The 17606-nt window shown below is 48.3% G+C and overlaps 1 protein-coding gene across 1 annotated transcript in view; it reads left to right on the forward strand.

Annotated features, from left to right (window-relative positions):
• GASK1A (golgi associated kinase 1A) overlaps positions 1–17606 on the forward strand; it is a 53900-nt gene that overhangs the window by 17352 nt on the left and 18942 nt on the right. The window lies entirely within an intron of this gene.

Below are 17606 nucleotides of genomic sequence, written 5' to 3' on the forward strand. Positions count from 1 at the left end.
TAGATGGGGAAACAGTGGAAACAGTGGCAGACTTTATTTTTTGCGGCTCCAAAATCACTGTAGATGGTGACTGCAGCCATGAAATTAAAAGACGCTTGCTCCTTGGAAGGAAAGTTATGACCAACCTCGATAGCATACTCAAAAGCAGAGACATTACTTGGCCAACAAAGGTTCATGTAGTCAAGGCTATGGTTTTTCCTGTGGTCATGTATGGATGTGAGAGTTGGACTGTGAAGAAAGCTGAGCGCCAAAGAATTAATGCTTTTGAACTGTGGTGTTGGAGAAGACTCTTGAGAGTCCCTTGGACTGCAAGGAGATCCAACCAGTCCATTCTGAAGGAGATCAGCCCTGGGTGTTCTTTGGAAGGAATGATGCTAAAGCTGAAACTCCAGTACTTTGGCCGCCTCATGCAAAGAGTTGATTCATTGGAAAAGACTCTGATGCTGGGAGGGATTGGGTGCAGGAGGAGAAGGGGACGACAGAGGATGAGATGGCTGGATGGCATCACTGACTCGATGGACGTGGGTCTGAGTGAACTCCGGGAGTTGGTGATGGACAGGGAGGCCTGGCGTGCTGCGATTCATGGGGTCGCAAAGAGTCGGACACGACTGAGCAACTGAACTGAACTGAACTGAAGCACTATCCTTCCTACATTCCTTATTTGAGAGTGCTGGTTCCAAGAGATGAACTGTATAACCATCCAACAAATGGCTGAGGTTACAGACAATCTCATTTTAGATGTATCGGAGGTAGAATGGGGGCATAAGTCCGTCGAAGACTAATTCCTCCTCCTTGCTGGTTTTGCCTTTTAAAGTCTTGCCCTGGACATAGCTCCCTAACTAAAATTTATGCGTCCTTGCACACGGGGGAAAGCACATTCTTTCGGACCCCGAGGTGCCATCATACATTGGTGAGAGACCCAGCGGACGCCGGTCCCGTGAGAGAGATGGAGTTGATCCACACTTCCCTGCCTAGGAACGCCCTCTCCTTGGCTCCTCTTCCCATTCCCCATTCCCCACCCCTGCCCCTCACCCGGTATGTCCATCAGATACACTTCCCAGGTGCCCCAGTGTTGGGAACACCCAGCACCACATCTTTGCCACAGCAGAACTCTAACAGGGCTCTGGCACTGGGGGGCTCGCCCAGAAAGCCTGCCTGCCTGGCGCAGGCACCGTCTGAAGTTCCACGTCAGGATGCAGAGAGGCACGTAGCCCTTCTGGCTGCTTCTCTTGGTGGAACCTGGTGATCTGTGGTCCAGAATAAGGGACCATTTTGGGTGGCGCTCAATGCAAACAGCATGTGGTCACATCCAGCCTGAAAAGGGCTTGGCCAGTCAGAGCCGAGGAAGAGGAGACGGATGTTAGGAAACAGGAGTCTGTGCTGAGCAGCTCACACAGCTGTTAGCAAGTGTGCGGAAGGGGCTGCGGTGTTTGCTTCTTTGTTCATGAACACGAAGCTGCGGATGGGGGAGGCACCAGTTGACTTTATCCCTTCCAAAGAGGAGAGCTGGGATTCAATGTGGGGTCGGGGGCCATGGCTCCTGACTTCCAGAAACACCTGATTTTGCCGGGAGTTTCAGTGAGGAGTTAGGGAGGTGACATAGGTAACCGTAAAGGTGGGGACAGGTGGGGCCCTGGGGTTGTAACGAGAGGGCTGGCACTGGGGGCGTCTGGGGCGATGTTACTCTTTAAAATTTACGTGACCAGTGAGAGGGCAGCCACGCTTGCTTTGGAGACGGAATCTGCGGGCTAGGGAGGCCTCCTGCCAGCTAGACTGTCAGCTCACTTCCTTGTCTTGTCCTGCAGGCTGCCTCCTCTCCTCAGACACCCTTCTCCCACCTGAGGCTATGTCCCCTCAAGGCCCCCAGCTGCCCTTGAGGCAGCTCCCTGACCTTTTTCAAGGTCACACATCACACCCTCCTCTCCTTTTTGGATTCTTCTGATTACCAGAAACTGGGCTTCCCAGGTGGCGCTAGTGGTAAAGAACCCAACTGCCAATGCAGGAGATGTAAGAGACGCAGGTTCAATCCCTAGGTCAGGAAGATCCCCTGGAGGAGGAAATGGCAACCCACTAGCAGTGTTCTTGCCTGGAGAATCCCATGGACAGAGGAGCCTGGCGGGCTGCAGTCCAGGGGGTCGCACAGAGTCCGACACGCCTGAGTGCATGGACACACACACGAGGTGGAAACTCTGCTGATTAGAAATCTGGTTAATTATCGCTGCTGCTCCTGCTGCTAAGTCGCTGCAGTCGTGTCCAACTCTGTGCGACCCCATGGACTACAGCCCGCCAGGCTCCTCTGTCCATGGGATTCTCCAGGCAAGAACACTGCAGTGGACTGTCATTTCCTTCTCCAATGCATGAAAGTGAAAAGTGAAAGTGAAAGTGAAGTCATGTCCAACTCTTAGCGACCCCCATGGACTGCAGCCCACCAGGCTCCTCCGTCCATGGGGTTTTCCAGGCAAGAGTACTGGAGTGGGGTACCATTGCCTTCTGCAGGTTAATTATCGCTAGTTCTTCCAAATTCGAATGGAGCTGGGTGGGTCTGTGCTCAGACTGTCTTCTCCCAGAATTCCTTGTGAGATGGTCCGGGTGATTCTCAAGACCAATGGTCTCAGAGGCTGAGTGTGCTATGGGAATTTCCCAACTTTTTGGTTTTATTTGCTGGAGACTAAAGACTCAGCCTCTGTTCTAAGGGTGGAGAAAAATGGATGTGTGTAAATTTCTTTCTTAAGGAATTTTCAAAGGAAATGTTGATGTAGACTTCATTTTTGCCTAATTTGCTCCATCAGAATCTAACTCCCTCGTCAGTCAGACCCCCATTGCACTTCGGTTTTTATGCATGACTTTGTCTGTGTTGACAGCCACGTTGATCCAAGTGAACAGTTGCTGAGGAGTAAACCATTAAGGAACACTGCATGTCTAAAACTGCTTTTATTTCACCCTCGCAATTGATGGATAATGTGACTGTGTGGTTGTTGTTGTTCAGTCGCTCAGTTGTGTCAGACTCTTTGCAACCCCTTGGACTGCAGCATTCGAGGCCTTCCTGTCCCTCACGATCTCCTGGAGTTTGCCCAAGTTCATGTCCACTGAGTTGGTGATGCTATCCAAACATCTTATCCTCTGCCACCCTCTTCTCCTTTTGCCTTCAACTGTTCCCAGCATCAGGATCTTTTCCAATGAGTATGACTGGGTATAAAATTCTAAACCATAATATAAATTTCTAAGCCAGAAACAGTTTTCTGTCAGATTTTGAAGGATTTGCTCAATTGTGTTCCAATTCTGCAGTACTGAGACCAGAGCCATTCGGATTTGTTGATTACTTTTGATTACTTGTAGAAAACCTGTTTTGGTTTTTTTCCTTTTGCTCTGGGAACTTGTAGGGTGTTTCCCCCAGTGTTCTGAAATTTCACAAGGATGTGTCTTGGTTTGTCTTCTCCCGGTTTCCCAGTAGCTGAGCCTGAGGCAGAAGGCTTTTGTGCTGCTGTTTCACTGGGGACAAGCGCTGTCTCAGTGAACACGCAGCAAAGCAGGGAGGAATGTTATGAGGATCCATTACTGATTAAGCTGGCTGCTGCTAGTGAAGTGAAAGTTGCTCAGTTGTGTCCGATTCTTTGCAAGCCCATGGACTGTTACCACCAGGCTCCTCTGTCCACGGACTTCTCCAAGCCAGAGTACTGGAGTGGGTTGCCATTTCCTTCTCCAGGGGATCTTTCCGACCCAAGGATTCAGCCCAGGTCTCCTGCATTGCAGGCAGACTCTATCGTTTGAGCCACTAGGGAAGCCCAAGTGCTGCTAAGTGCAGCTGATGCAGGATCTTATAGACCTACCAAGATGCTGCACAACTGAATTCAGGATCGCTTGAATTTATGCACTGGATTCAGTCTCCCAGCGATCAAAATTGGCTCCACTCAACCTGAGTTTGCCCTGTATTTCCAGGCTGTGTACTCCTGGGTACCACACACCTGCTAGTCATGGGGCCTGGGGGAGGGGCCCGTGAGCGACAGAGCATCTGAGGTTAGGCTGTCAGGATGTACCTATTGGGCTTAGAGAGCCTCAAGTAACCCCTGCTGTGGAAGCTTCCGCTTTTAATGTCTGCTGCTGCTGCTGCTAAGTCACTTCAGTCGTGTTGGACTCTGTGCGACCCCGTAGACGGCAGCCCACCAGGCTCTCCTGTCCCTGGGATTCTCCAGGCAGGAATACTGGAGTGGGTTGCCATTTCCTTCTCCAGTGCATGAAGGTGAAAAGTGGAAGTGAAGTCGCTCAGTCCTGTCGGACTCTGAGTGACCCCATGGACTGCAGCCCACCAGGCTCCTCCATCCATGGGATTTTCCAGGCAAGAGTACTGGAGTGGGGTGTCCTCGCCTTCTCCAGCTTTTAATGTCTGCAGCCATCCAAATGCAAATGAGTGTCTGTGTCTGGGCGGGGAGGGAATTGCAAACAATTGAGTTCATCACAGTAGGAGTCCTGCTTTCAGCCATTTCCTTGGCTACTTGGGTAAGGCCTTTGCCACTCACCTGTTTTCTAACTTCCTGAATTTTACCTAATCAGTGCCTCCTGTCCAGTTCTCTTTATCCTTATCAGTTTGTCCCTTGAAGATAAGAGCTTTTTACTGTTGTTTTTTGTGAGGTTTCAGAAGGGTGGAGAGGAATGGCTGGTGTTTCATCCACCAGGTTTAGATGAACAACAGCTTTACTTTTCTAAATTGAATTGTTTGACTCCAAGCCAGCCCCCACCTCAGTTACCCAACATCAGACAGAAAGCCCAGCTTAACCTACCTCTGAAAGCCTTGGCTTTTGAAAGCAGAGGCTTTTTATTCTCTCTTGGGCAGGAAGAGGCCAACTTTCCAGGTTTACTTTCTTGCTTGGAGAATGGTTGTGAAGATGGAAACAACTCTTGTTCTCTGAGGCTTCTATAGTAGCAGGGACAGAAGTCTGGTTCATACACTGATGTGGTCAGCTGGACCCAGGTTTGAATCCCACCTCTGCCACTTAGCTATGAAGCTGTGAGGACGTGACCTGAACTCCCTGGGGCTCAGTTTCCTCGATGCCTGGCATGAACAGTGATGCCTTCCCTACAGGGAGGTTGCTGGGAGTAAACGAGCTGTCATGGTCAACAGCTGGCATGGACCCGGCACAGGAGGTGCTCCATCATGTTGGCTACAGACGAGGTCAGGGAGCTTCCTGGAGGGAAGGCCTCTGTGCCTCCAAGACGGTTCCATCCCTCCTGCAGGCTTGGCTGCCCAGCTCCTCCCTCATCCTCTTGAGCCCCAGGCCACCTGCTGGGATGGACTCTCTGCCCCGTGGTCATTGGGAAATGTCCCATGACACCCCCATTCCTCCCACCATGGCAAGGTCCCTTTATTTTTTATTCAACCCACAGACTGCCCATCTGATAAACTTGCTAAAGGCAAAATTAAAGATTGAATTTTTCTATTTCAGAGGCCAAGGGTTTATTGTTGTTTAGTTGCTAAGGCATGTATGACTCTTTTATGACCCCATGGAGCTGTAGCCCACGAGGCTCCTCTGTCCATGGGATTTCCCAGGCAAGAATACTGGAGTGGGTTGCCATGCCCTCCTCCAGGGGATCTTCCTGACCCAGAGTCAAACCCGTGTCTCTTGAATTACAAGCAGATTCTTTAGCTGAGAAGCCTGATTCCAAGGGCAGCTTTGTTGTAGGCCTCCCGAGGACTAGTCTTCAAGACATTTTATGGCTGAGCCCTCCTCTCCTCATGGCAAGCATCTCTCCAGTAGTGTTTAACTGTCTCCAGGGCTCCACGGCCGATGTGCAGAAGTCACACTGGGCCCGCAGAACTGGAGCCGGAGACTGCTCTTTGGCCACTTAAGCAAGTGGTGGCTCCAAGGAGGCATCAGTTCCCGAGACCTCGTCACGCTCCTTCCTCTCAACCAGCTGTGAGTTACCAGTCTTCAGAGTGCTATGACCCAACCATTACCGCTGTGCACAGACGGAGCAAGTGAGGTAAAGGATAGTAACCTAAAGAAGGTGCTGGAGACGCAAAGTGCTGCGGGGATTTAATAATCCTGGGGTTAATAATAGTGCTGAGTAATTGCTATCAAAATACATGCAATGCCGTGTTTTTAGCACTTTATTAAAATTCACCACAGCTCTCTGGGGGCAATACCATTGTCATACCCATTTTTCAGGTGAGGAAACTGACTTTATGTAACACACTCATTAGTGGTGGAGCCGGTGTTTGGACCAAGAGAGCCCAGCTCCTCCAGTCCTTCAGGACTCTGCCTTTCTTTGCTAATAGTCACCGAGGGAGTGGAGAAGGCAATGGCGCCCCACTCCAGTACTCTTGCCTGGAAAATCCCATGGATGGAGGAACCTGGAAGGCTGCAGTGCACGGGGTTGCTGAGGGTCGGATACGACTGAGCGACTTCACTTTCACTTTTCACTTTCATGCATTGGAGAAGGAAATGGCAACCCACTCCAGTGTTATTGAATGGAGAATCCAAGGGACGGGGGAGCCTGGTGGGCTGCTGTCTATGGGGTCGCACAGAGTCAGACACGACTGAAGTGACTTAGCAGCAGTAGCAGTAGCACTGAGGGAGAAGGAAGCCCATCATCTCCTGTGTCTCACCTGGGATCAGATTCCCAGCTCATGTAACGAAGAGACAGATCCAGAAATTCCTCTGGTCTTCTAAAGCCTTTTCCTGGAACTGGCTTCCCCATGTCATCTGGGAGCATCAGGAATGCTTTTGGATAAGCACCGAGGGCCTTAGCTGATCCTTCCGTCCTGTGTTCCCATATTCCCAGGCCTGGCTCCTGTGTGCTGGGAAAGCGCTTGGGATTCTGAAAGGGTTGGGATCCCAACTCTTTTATGAGTTGGTGTGCCATCTGGTGCAAATGACTAAGTCTTTCTGAACCTCAATTTCTTCATCTGTAAAATGGGCATGGTGAGAATTCCTCCTTCCTTTCCAGGGTTGTGAGAATGTCTGGAAACAGCATTCTTCTCGCCATGTAGAGAAAAGCACTAAACAAGTGTGAGATGAGTGATGTGGTGGAGTCCTTTGGGAGTGACAGCCAGCTGCTCATCGGCTTTCCGTACTCTGATGCACCCCTTCAAGCTTAGGGAGATAGATGCCCCAGACTTAGGCAAGGCCAGTTCTGTGGAAGAATTTGGGGTGGCCAAAACTCGTTCAGGGCAAATAATTGTATTGTTTGCACAGTGAGACAGTGAGTTGCTTAAGGACAGAGCCAAGCCTTCCTCACGTTCACATCCCTGTTTCCTGGCCCAGTGCCTGGCCTATAGGGGTGGTCAGAGTAAAAGGCTAAGGTTGTGATGCAGCAGATTTTGTCTAGGGAGCAGCACTTTTCCATACCTCAGCCCTACACAGTGCCTTTGGAGGAGGTTGCCTGCCTCGTGCCCTAGGTGCCTTGACGCCCAACACTGGCGCCCTGAGGGTCTCAGAAGAGCCCGACAGCACCTGGCTCTCCCTGCATCCTCTGCTTCACGGTGCTCTAATATCGTGTTGGTTTCCAGGCAGGCAGCTGTAGGTAACTGGCCATTCTGATCAGTGTGAGGTGAACCTCATTACAGTTTTGATTTGCATTTCTCTAATACTAATAAGCAGTGTTGAGCATCTTTTCATGTACTTTTTAGCCATCTGTATATCTTCTTTCCTGGAGGAGAGCACAGCAACCCACTCCAGTATTCTTGCCTGGAGGATTCCATGGACACAGGAGCCTGGAAGGCTACAGTCCATAGCATCACTTAGAGTCGGACACAACTGAAGCGGCTTAGCACAGCACATGACTTCTTTGGAGAAATGTCTGTTTAGATGTTGTGCTCATTTTTTTTTTTTTTTTTTTGATATTGAGCTGTAGGAGATCTTTGTATATTTTGAAGATTAATCCCTTATCAGTTGTGTCATATGTGAATTTTTTTTCTCCCATTCTGTAGGTTATCTTTTCATTTTATTTATGGTTTCCTTTGCTATGCAAAGCTTTTAAGCTTAATTAGGTCCCATTTGTTTATTTTTGTTTTTGTTTCCATTAGTCTAGGAGATGGACTCAAAAAAGATATTGCTACAATTTGTGTCAAAGAGTGTCTGGTCTGTGTTTTCCTCTAAGAGTTTTATAGTGTCTGGTCTTACGTTTAGGTCTTTAATCGATTTTGAGTTCATTTTTGTGTATGGTGTTAGAGAATGTTCTAATTTCATCCTTTTACATGTAACTGTCCCATTTTCCCAGCACCACTTATTGAAGAAACTGTCTTTTCTCCATTACATATTCTTGCCTCCTTTGTCATAGATTAATTGACCACAGATGTGTGGGTTTATTTCTGGGATTTTTATCCGGTTCCATAGATCTGTATTTCTGTTTTTGTGCTGGTATCATACTGTTTTGATTACTGTAGCTTTGTAGTATAGTCTGAAGTCAGGAAGTCTGTAAATCTTAATTTCTGTAGTTTCAAATTCATCCTGTTAGGACATACTTTGTGAGATTCTGAGTGTGCCTGGTACGTGGTCTATGCTTGGTAAGTGGCTGTTGTTTATTCACTTCTCAAGTCAGATATGTTCAATTTCTGGCTACAGTCTTCAGAATGCTTGAGCTAAAAGGCACTCTGGCACCATCTTCTTTTGGAAGGAGCAGGGGAACCACCTGTGTGGCTCTGAGATCAAGCCCTAGACCTAATCTGAGGATAACAGATTATTAGAAACCTGCTTCTGATATTACCTCTCAAATACGCCCAGATTGGAGTGGGTCAAATGCTGGCATTTTCTAACTGATATTCTTCTGTTTATTAAAGTAGCACATGAGACACAACAAAGTTATTTTCATTTTGAAAGAAAAATAAATATAGCCTGAAAGCACTTGATTTTCCCTCAATTTAACCAGTGCAAAAAGGCTGCCACCTAGCATTGACCTCACTCACGCCTCGTTTTACACTTGAGCTGACCAGTCCCAAAGAGCTAAGCCTTTGAGAGCAGGGCCTGCCCCTGGGGCCCTGTGCGGTCCTCTGGAATCAGGGCTGGGGCAGGGGCTGTGGATGGCAGCTCCCTTCCAGGGTGATCCGGCTGCTAGGTCACTGGCTCTGGAGCCAGTCAGTCTGGGTTCACTCATGGTGCTGCTGTCTGTGAGCGCTGGGTCCCCACTATTCTCTGTGCCTTGTTTTCCTCACTGTAAAATGGGGTAGTAATCCTCATACCTACCTCATAAGACTGGCATACAGATTAAATGAGTTAATAGAAGTCAAGTTCTCCAAATAGTCCCAGGCTCATAGTGAACACTGAATAAATGTTAGTTATCATTCCTTTGGGTTTTCCCCCTCCTGGAGATTGGCTGGGCCAGAAATTACAGGGGCAGAAGTCCTTTCTTATCTTGAAGTTGCTGATGTGGAGGAAAATCACAGCTTGCAAAGGAGCTGAGCCAGGGGCCTGGTGAGGTGGTGGCTTAGGAGCTAGGCAGCCTGGGGTTCTGCCCACAGTGGAACAAATGCTTCCAGCCTCCACGGCCCAGGGATCCCCTGGGAGAGGGGCGCTGTGTGCCTGGAGGGTCCAGTGAGCCCTGCCTGTCGCCTTTGCCCCCAGAGTCTTGTGCCTGCCCAGCTCTCCCTTCCTGGGGTTAGATTCTGAGTTCAGCCAAGGGAAGCAGAATTTGAGCAGGTCCAGCCTGCAGTGATACTCACAGCATCAACATGTGGTTTTAATCCAGCCCTCTGAAAATATGCTTATGTATTCCCTCTCACCCTGGCCATGGTTTTGTTATGAAAATCATTTGGCTGATCTTTAAAAAAATGAAACAGAAATTCCACATTGCAAAATCTCTGCCAGTCTCAGCCAGAGTCTGAGTCGTGGTGAACCAGCGATCAGCCAGGGGGGTTGTGTCGGAGAGGGGAGAAGTCAGCGGACACGACAGAGGGGGCTGTCACTCCTTTGGTGGAGACTAAACCAGAGCCAACTTTGATTTTTATCCATCCCCTCCCCGCATACACGTACATCATGTGGCTTCTCTCCACCCCTTCTCCCACCAGGACACCTCCACCGAGAAGCACTGTACAAGTGCTTTGCGATTCTGTCTGCTGTGAGGGGGAGAGGACCATGCGGTCTCTATATTCTCTCCACTGCCTCTGCCCTGCACGTTATGCCATCCGCCATGGCAGTTCAGCACAGGACCAGGTTTTTGTCATCTTCTTTTTTTTTTTAACTTTACAATATTGTATTGGTTTTGCCATACATCAGCATGAATCCGCCACGGGTGTACACGTGTTCCCCATCCTGAAGCCCCCTCCCACTTCCCTCCCCATACCATCTCTCTGGGTCATCCCAGTGCACCAGCCCCAAGCATCCTGTATCCTGCATCGAACCTGGACTGGCAATTCGTTTCTTATATGGTATTATACGTTTCAATGTCATTTTCCCAAATCATCCCCCTCCTCCCTCTCCCACGGAGTCCAAAAGACTGTCTATACATCTGTGTCTCTTTTGCTGTCTCGCATACAGGGTTGTCATTACCATCTTTCTAAATTCCATATATATGCTTTAGTATACTGTATTGGTGTTTTTCTTTCCTGCTTACTTCACTCTGTATAATCGGCTCCAGTTTCATCCACCTCATTAGAACGGATTCAAATATATTCTTTTTAATGGCTGAGTAATACTCCATTGTGTATATGTACCACAGCTTTCTTATCCATTCGTCTGCTGATGGACATCTAGGTTGCTTCCATGTCCTGGCTATTGTAAACAGTGCTGTGATGAACACTGGGGTACACGTGTCTCTTTCAATTCTGGTTTCCTCAGTGTGTATGCCCAGCAGTGGGATTTCTGGGTCGTATGGCAGTTCTATTTCCAGTTTTTTAAGGAATCTCCACACTGTTCTCCATAGTGGCTGTACTAGTTTGCATTCCCACCAACAGTGTAAGAGGGTTCCCTTTTCTCCACATCCTCTCCAGCATTTATTGCTTGTAGACTTTTGTATCGCAGCCATTCTGACTGGCGTGAAATGATACCTCATTGTGGTTTTGATTTGCATTTCTCTGATAATGAATGATGTTGAGCATCTTTTCATGTGTTTGTTAGCCATCTGTATGTCTTCTTTGGAGAAATGTCTATTTAGTTCTTTGGCCCATTTTTTGATTGGGTCATTTATTTTTCTGGAGTTGAGCTGTAGGAGTTGCTTGTATATTTTTGAGATTAGTTGTTTGTCAGTTGCTTCATTTGCTATTATTTTCTCCCATTCTGAAGGCTGCCTTTTCACCTTGCTAATAGTTTCTTTTGTTGTGCAGAAGCTTTTAATTTTAATTAGATCCCATTTGTTTATTTTTGCTTTTCTTTCCAATATTCTGGGAGGTGGGTCATAGAAGATCCTGCTGTGATTTATGTCGGAGAGTGTCATCTTTTTTTGACCTCTGGGAGTTGAGAAAAGATGGCTCTGCCTCCATCCCTGCCAGCCAGTTCCTATGACAGCCCTGGGCTGTCAGGGTTCACAGCAGGACATTCTGGGAGGTGGTCTGGGGACGGGATAAGTAGGGCCCCAAAGTGAGGCCAAGTCCTGATGAGTTTTCCCAGAGTAGAAGGGCATTTCTTTCCCTGTGGCTCTTTAGAAATGAGAAGGAGTCTCCTGCTGGTGGTTTCAGTACAAACTGTAATCGAGTCCTTTTCCCCAAATGTTTCTGGTTTCTCAAACTGTGTCTGTGCAAAGGCTACCAGCATATGTTGGAATTTTTCCCCAAAGTTCTTCTCAAAAGGCCTCTCCTGTTTTCATTTGACTGAAGGGGTCCTCCAGGCCATGTCATGGGGGGAGACTGGTCATGGGACGTGTCTGTGACCAGGCTGCACCGTCAAGTCGTCAGAGCCAGCCATGCCTCTGTAGTGACACCGCTGCGCCCTTACTAGTCAAGGGGAGGGCGCCGTGCTTGGTTACTAAACCACTTTGCTGCTTTCTGACCAAGGGCACACACTGAGCCCCAAAGAAGTCACCCAAGGATCTGAATGAGTTAGGGTTTGCTGTGATCATGCTGCATAGCAAACAGCCCACAGTCGCGATGGTTCCCAACAGCGTACAGCCTTATCTTGGTTCCAGGGCTGTGGGTTCACTGGGCCCGGTGAATGTGGCTGGGCAGGGGCCAGGCTGGGCACTGGGTTCAGGTCTACTCGGTGCCTCGCCTGGGACACGTTCCTGTCACAGTGGCGCACGAGTCTGCAAGGTGGCTAGTGCCACACAAGCACAGGTAAAGCCACCAGTAGGACGCGGCCTGTGTTTTGTCCACTTGCATTCCTTCGGCAGAAGCAAGTCACACGACCAGGGTCAGACAGTGGGGAGGCATGTCCTACCTTCAGAGAAGCCGTGGCAGGATGAGGAGCCCCCTTACAGTTGTAAGGGAACCCCAAATCTCTGTTGTTTGCTTTTAGCCTTCATGCATGTGTCCTTCCTAGCTCCCACCCTTTCTCTCCTCAGCTCCCCACACGCTTTAAAGCCAAGTGATTCCTTCCTGTCCCACCCTGGGTCCGGATGGAGCCTCTGCAGGGCGAGACCTTTCTTACTGCCCAGGTGGCCTTCTCCTAGCTTACACTTGTGGCTTTATGATGAAAGAGTTTCTCTTTCTGTCTCTACCTTGAGCTGTGCCCCCAAATGTCCCCATTACAATATGCCAAACTCCAGGAAGGAGTGGTGCTGGGTATTTTTCAGATCCCTGAAAAACAGAGGGAGTTCAGAAAGCGGGGACAGAAACCCTGATCCCACCATGTAAATGTACCAAACCATGTATTGGGTCCTTTCTATATTTTGACTCATTTATTTTCCTCACGTCAGTCTTTGTAAGGAGGGATTATCTCATTCTCCCCCATTTTATAACGGAGGAAATAGGGCAGAGCGGTTGTGTATCTTACCCATTGTGACACAGCCCAGAAGGGCCACAAGCTGATCTAGAACTCGCGTGTGTCTTCCCCAAAGCTTTTCTGGCTCCCCTCTTTCTCCACCCCTCTTCCTCTGCAACTGTGAGTGGGTGGGGCTGCTGGGGAAGAGGGCATCTTCTCTGAGGAATCAAGGGGGAGTCTTGGTGAAAGGGTGGGAGGTGGGATTTGAGCAGGGAGGAGACGCAGAGCAACTGTAGAACCATCTTCTTTCCCTCCTGCCGCCAGCGTCGTGAGCGCGTCTCCCATCATGTATTAGGTGGGGGGGGGGGCAGGTTCCACTGGCACGCTTGCAGCAGTGGGGGCGGTTAGGATCCAGCAGCTAACTTTCTAGGACATGAGGCATCATTCCCTTTACTCCTTTCTCTGATGTGCTCTTATTCAGCTGAATATTTCTCCTCAGAGGATGTTTTTACAGTTCGATCAAAGCAGGTATTTTTTTTTCCCCAAAGCTTTACTTGGGTGGCCCTTCAGGGACATCTGCTCACGGTCATTTTGAACCTTTCTCTCTGCACAACTGCACAATTGCCAGCTTTCCCCAGGTTGTCCAAGGCCAAGTGAGGCCGAGAGAAGGATCAAAACAGCCTGTCTTCTTGAAACATTTTTAAAAGACGTTTCCCTAGTGGCATCCAGAACTTTGAGAATCTAGGCTATGAATCCAACTTGAAAACCTATTTTTTTCTTTTCAGAAGGGAGAAAAAGAAACCCAAACAGACTTCTTTGTCCATGGCCACCCCTACTTTTAATTAAAAATGCTGTTGTTCTGGCCGGCCTGTGATTCTGGGCAAGTGAGCACTCTGGACTTTCCAGTTTTCTCCTTCGTAAAATAGGAACTGAGTCATTCCCATTTCCCTATGTTGTTTTAAGGATTAGAGGAGAGAATAACTCATATTCAACTGAAAAGTTAACGTCAGTAATGGTACCTGCAGTTGGTTGAATCTGGGGAGCCCATGGTTATGGAGGACCAGCTGCATTATTTGAGTTTTTCACAGTGCTTCTCTATGCATGTATTACATGTGTGTGTTCAGTCGCTTCAGTCGTGTCCAAATCTTTTGCGACCCCCAGGCTCTGCTGTCCATGGAAATTTCCAGGCCAGAATACTGGAGTTGGGTTGCCATTTCCTCCTCCAGGGAATCTTCCCAACCCAGGGATCTAACCCACCTCTCCTGCAGCTCCTGCATTGGCAGGTGGATTCTTTACCACTGGGCCACCTGGGAAGTGTGTCACACATACGTGTGTTAAGTAGTAATAAAAGCCATATTAAAACATATATAATAAATAAGGACAACAGTTTAGACTCTCACTTCAAAAGGATCATCCGCTAAAGAAAGGCATCTTGGAGGGAGACAAGGACCATCTGTTTTATAGAATAGAGGCTCAGTCCCTCGGGGCATATCCTGTGGCAACGTACAGAATGCCACTCACAATTGTCCCTCTGGAGGATGGAGGCTGGGCGTTTATCCACTGACTTTTTTTTATAGCATTAAAAACTCTATTTATCTTTGGCCGTGCTGGCTCTTTGTTGCTGCACAGGCTTTCTCTAGCTGCGGTGCGTGGGCTTCTTGTTGTGGTGGCTTCTCTCGTTGAGGAGCACAGGCTCTAGGGTGCACGGGCTTCAGTAATTGTGGTTCCCTGGCTCTAGAGCCCAGGCTTAATAGCTGTGGTACGTGGGCTTAGCTGCTCCACGGCATGTGGGATGTTCCTGGACCAGGGACTGAACCAGTCTCCTGCAGTGGCAGGTGGATTCTTTATCACTGAGCCACCAGGGAAGCCCTACCCCCTGACTTTTGTCTCCTGTTGGTTGAAGGTTGTCCCTAAAGGTGTTAATTTCTTCTGTGCCTCCCTGATAGTGGGCAAGAAAGCAGGGAATGATTCTGGGGCTTGAGGTGGGAAGCTGGCAATGTGCAGGGGGACTGTCCACTGTGAGGGCAGCTGGCGTCAGCCAGGGGTCCAGGGGAACATAACATAGGGCACAAAAGCATCTTCCACAGAGAGGAGGCCCCTGGAGCCCCAAATAGGGGAGATCTCCAGAATTGGAGGAGGCCTACTGAGGATATATCTGAAGGAAAAGAAATCATGTCTGGAAGAGACACCAGCACCGCCGTGTTCACTGCAGCATTATTCACAATCGCCAAGACGTGGAAATAACATTCGTATCTCTCTCTCAGTGGGTGAATGGATCCAGAAAACGCACACGTGCATACGACGCAATATTATTCAGCCACTAAAGAAAGAAGGAAATCCTGCCATTTGCAACAAACATGGATAAACCTGGAGGACATTAAGCTAAGTGAGATAGTCCAGACAGAGAAAGACAAATCCTGTGTAGTATCACTTGTATGTAGAATCTTAAAAAAAAAAAAAAAAAGACTTTCAGCTGTAAAATAAGTTCTGAGGATCTAATGTACAGCATGGTGACTGTACTTAGTAATATGGTATCGTTTACTTGAAATTTGCAAAAACAGTAGATCTTAAGCGTTCTTACTACACACAGGAAAAGGTCTGTGTGAAGGAATGGATGTGTTAACTAACAACTATGGTGAACATGTCACAGGCTATGCATGTATCAAATCGTCATGGTCAATAATTTAAATATAGAAACAGTTGTTGTGGTTTTGTCAGTTATACCTCGGTAAAGATGGGGAAACAATGGGGGGAAAAGGAAGAACAAGAAAGAATTCTTAGGGCTCCTAGGCAGGGAGCCAGTCTAATCTGAGATTTCTCCACAGCATCATCTGAAGTTAGAAAACTGTAGAGCAGGACCTATAAGCTATTCCAAGAAGGTAATTGTGAGCAGTATTTTATATCTCGCCAAACTTTCTTTCAGGTACGAATACAATAGAAAAATAGTTTTGAACATGCAAGAACCCAGAAACTGTTGTTCCCATGAGTACTTCTTGAGAAAATTATGGAGTTTTTAAACTTCAATCAACCAAGAAATAATGAAAAACTAGGGCAAAGGGGACAGGAGTAAGCAAAGAATATACCTAACTGAAGAACTAAGACCAAACAAATATGAATATTGGAGTAATAGAGTAGAAGGGGCATGATTTATATCCTAACAATACAGAAATGACACAAATATAAAACTTTGTAAGGTGAATGAAGGAAAAGGTGGGAGAAAGAATAAACATGCTATTCATGAGTAATAACTGGGGGCCAAAGACTGTCATTTAAAGCTGACAAAATATAGTAGAAATGTAAGCATTTTTAATTATACAAAGGTAAACATTTAAAAAGATAATACCAATGATTAAGGGGTTTCCCTGGTGGCTCAGACAGTAAAAAATCTGCCTGCAATGCTGGAGACCTGGGTTCAATCCCTGCGTTGGGAAGATCCCCTGGAGGAGGACATGGTAATGCACTCCAGTATTCTTGCCTGGAGAATCCCATGCACAGAGGAGCCTGGCGGGCTACAGTCCATGGGGTCACAAAGAATCAGGCATGACTGAGTGACTGAGCACACAGCACAATGATTAAAATTGAATAACGATCGAATGGTAGGGGATGGGGAAGAGGAAATATGCTAATTTTATGATTGTTCTTACTAGGATTTAAGAGCTGGTGTTTAAAGAACTGGACATTTAAGGGTATATAGTCATGAAGGGTCCAATTATTAGAATTCTAATAAAAATTTCCTAAATGTGATAAGAAATATGCACCATGAAAAAAGTAAAGGTAACTGAAAGCATAGTGAAAGACTTCAAAAATTATAAATACAGAAAACATACCATGAAATACCATGGCAGAACAAAGACTAAACAGGTACAGCATCTCAAGTACTGGAACTGGGCTAAATCCACCCAGTGAGAGAACACAGAGCTGGGCCAGGCTTGGAACCGGAACCAGAAACTTCTGGTCACTGGGCAGGGGCTCCCTCCCATCTGGTGTCTGGTTTGGGGCTGTTTGTTCTCTCTCCCCGCAGACTCATTCTCAGTAGACTATGGTCACTGCTGTCATCGGTAGCTGGTCTGCCATGTGCCCCTGACGTCAAGTTCATGAGCAGAAAAAAGCCAACCTCGCTGACCTGTCACAGGCTCTGGTTCCCGGGGGAAGGGTAGGGGCCGAGGGGCTATTTGGCCTCGTGGAGGTCAGGGTCCTGGGTGGCCCCACCAGCTCTGGTCCAGGGTCAGGGTGCCTGGACTGCTGGAATGTGTGTGGATGGAGGTGGTGCTCCAGGCTGACAGTTGCAGGGGCCCCAAAGCACAGTGGCTTGAACAACCCTTGCCAGTTCTGCGCCCATGGGCTCATGCAAGCTCCCAAGCTCCTTCCTTCTCGTGGCCCCTTGGTGCCCACGAATCGGAATCACCTGGAAAACAAGTTTCCAGGTGGTACTGACGCTGCTGGTCCCGAGACCACGTGTTGAAAAACTACTGCCCCAGGATATGTCCTTTGCCAACCGTCCGGAGCTGACTCGGCCACACGTGGGCCCAGAGAGGCGAGCCGAGGCAGCCAACCTCCTTTTGAACAGATGGGGCTAATAAAAGTGACTGCTTCAGGCCCTGGGCAAGGACTTAGTCCCAGGGTCACACTTGGCTGCCAGGGAGGCCAGGCAAGGCCATCTGTGGCCGGGTGGCTGTGTGCCCCGGAAAGGGAAGGGCATGTTTGTGGGAGACACTGCAGGTCCACAGAGGGGGATAATGGGGAGACGAGAAGAAGGGGCCAGCACTCAGTGTGGGGAACAGATGGCGAAAGGCTCTTAGCATGTTTGGAGATCTGAGTCATAAC

The sequence above is a fragment of the Bos indicus genome, chromosome 22 (genome assembly GCF_029378745.1).
Source record: "Bos indicus isolate NIAB-ARS_2022 breed Sahiwal x Tharparkar chromosome 22, NIAB-ARS_B.indTharparkar_mat_pri_1.0, whole genome shotgun sequence".
NCBI classification, from domain to species: Eukaryota; Metazoa; Chordata; class Mammalia; order Artiodactyla; family Bovidae; genus Bos; species Bos indicus.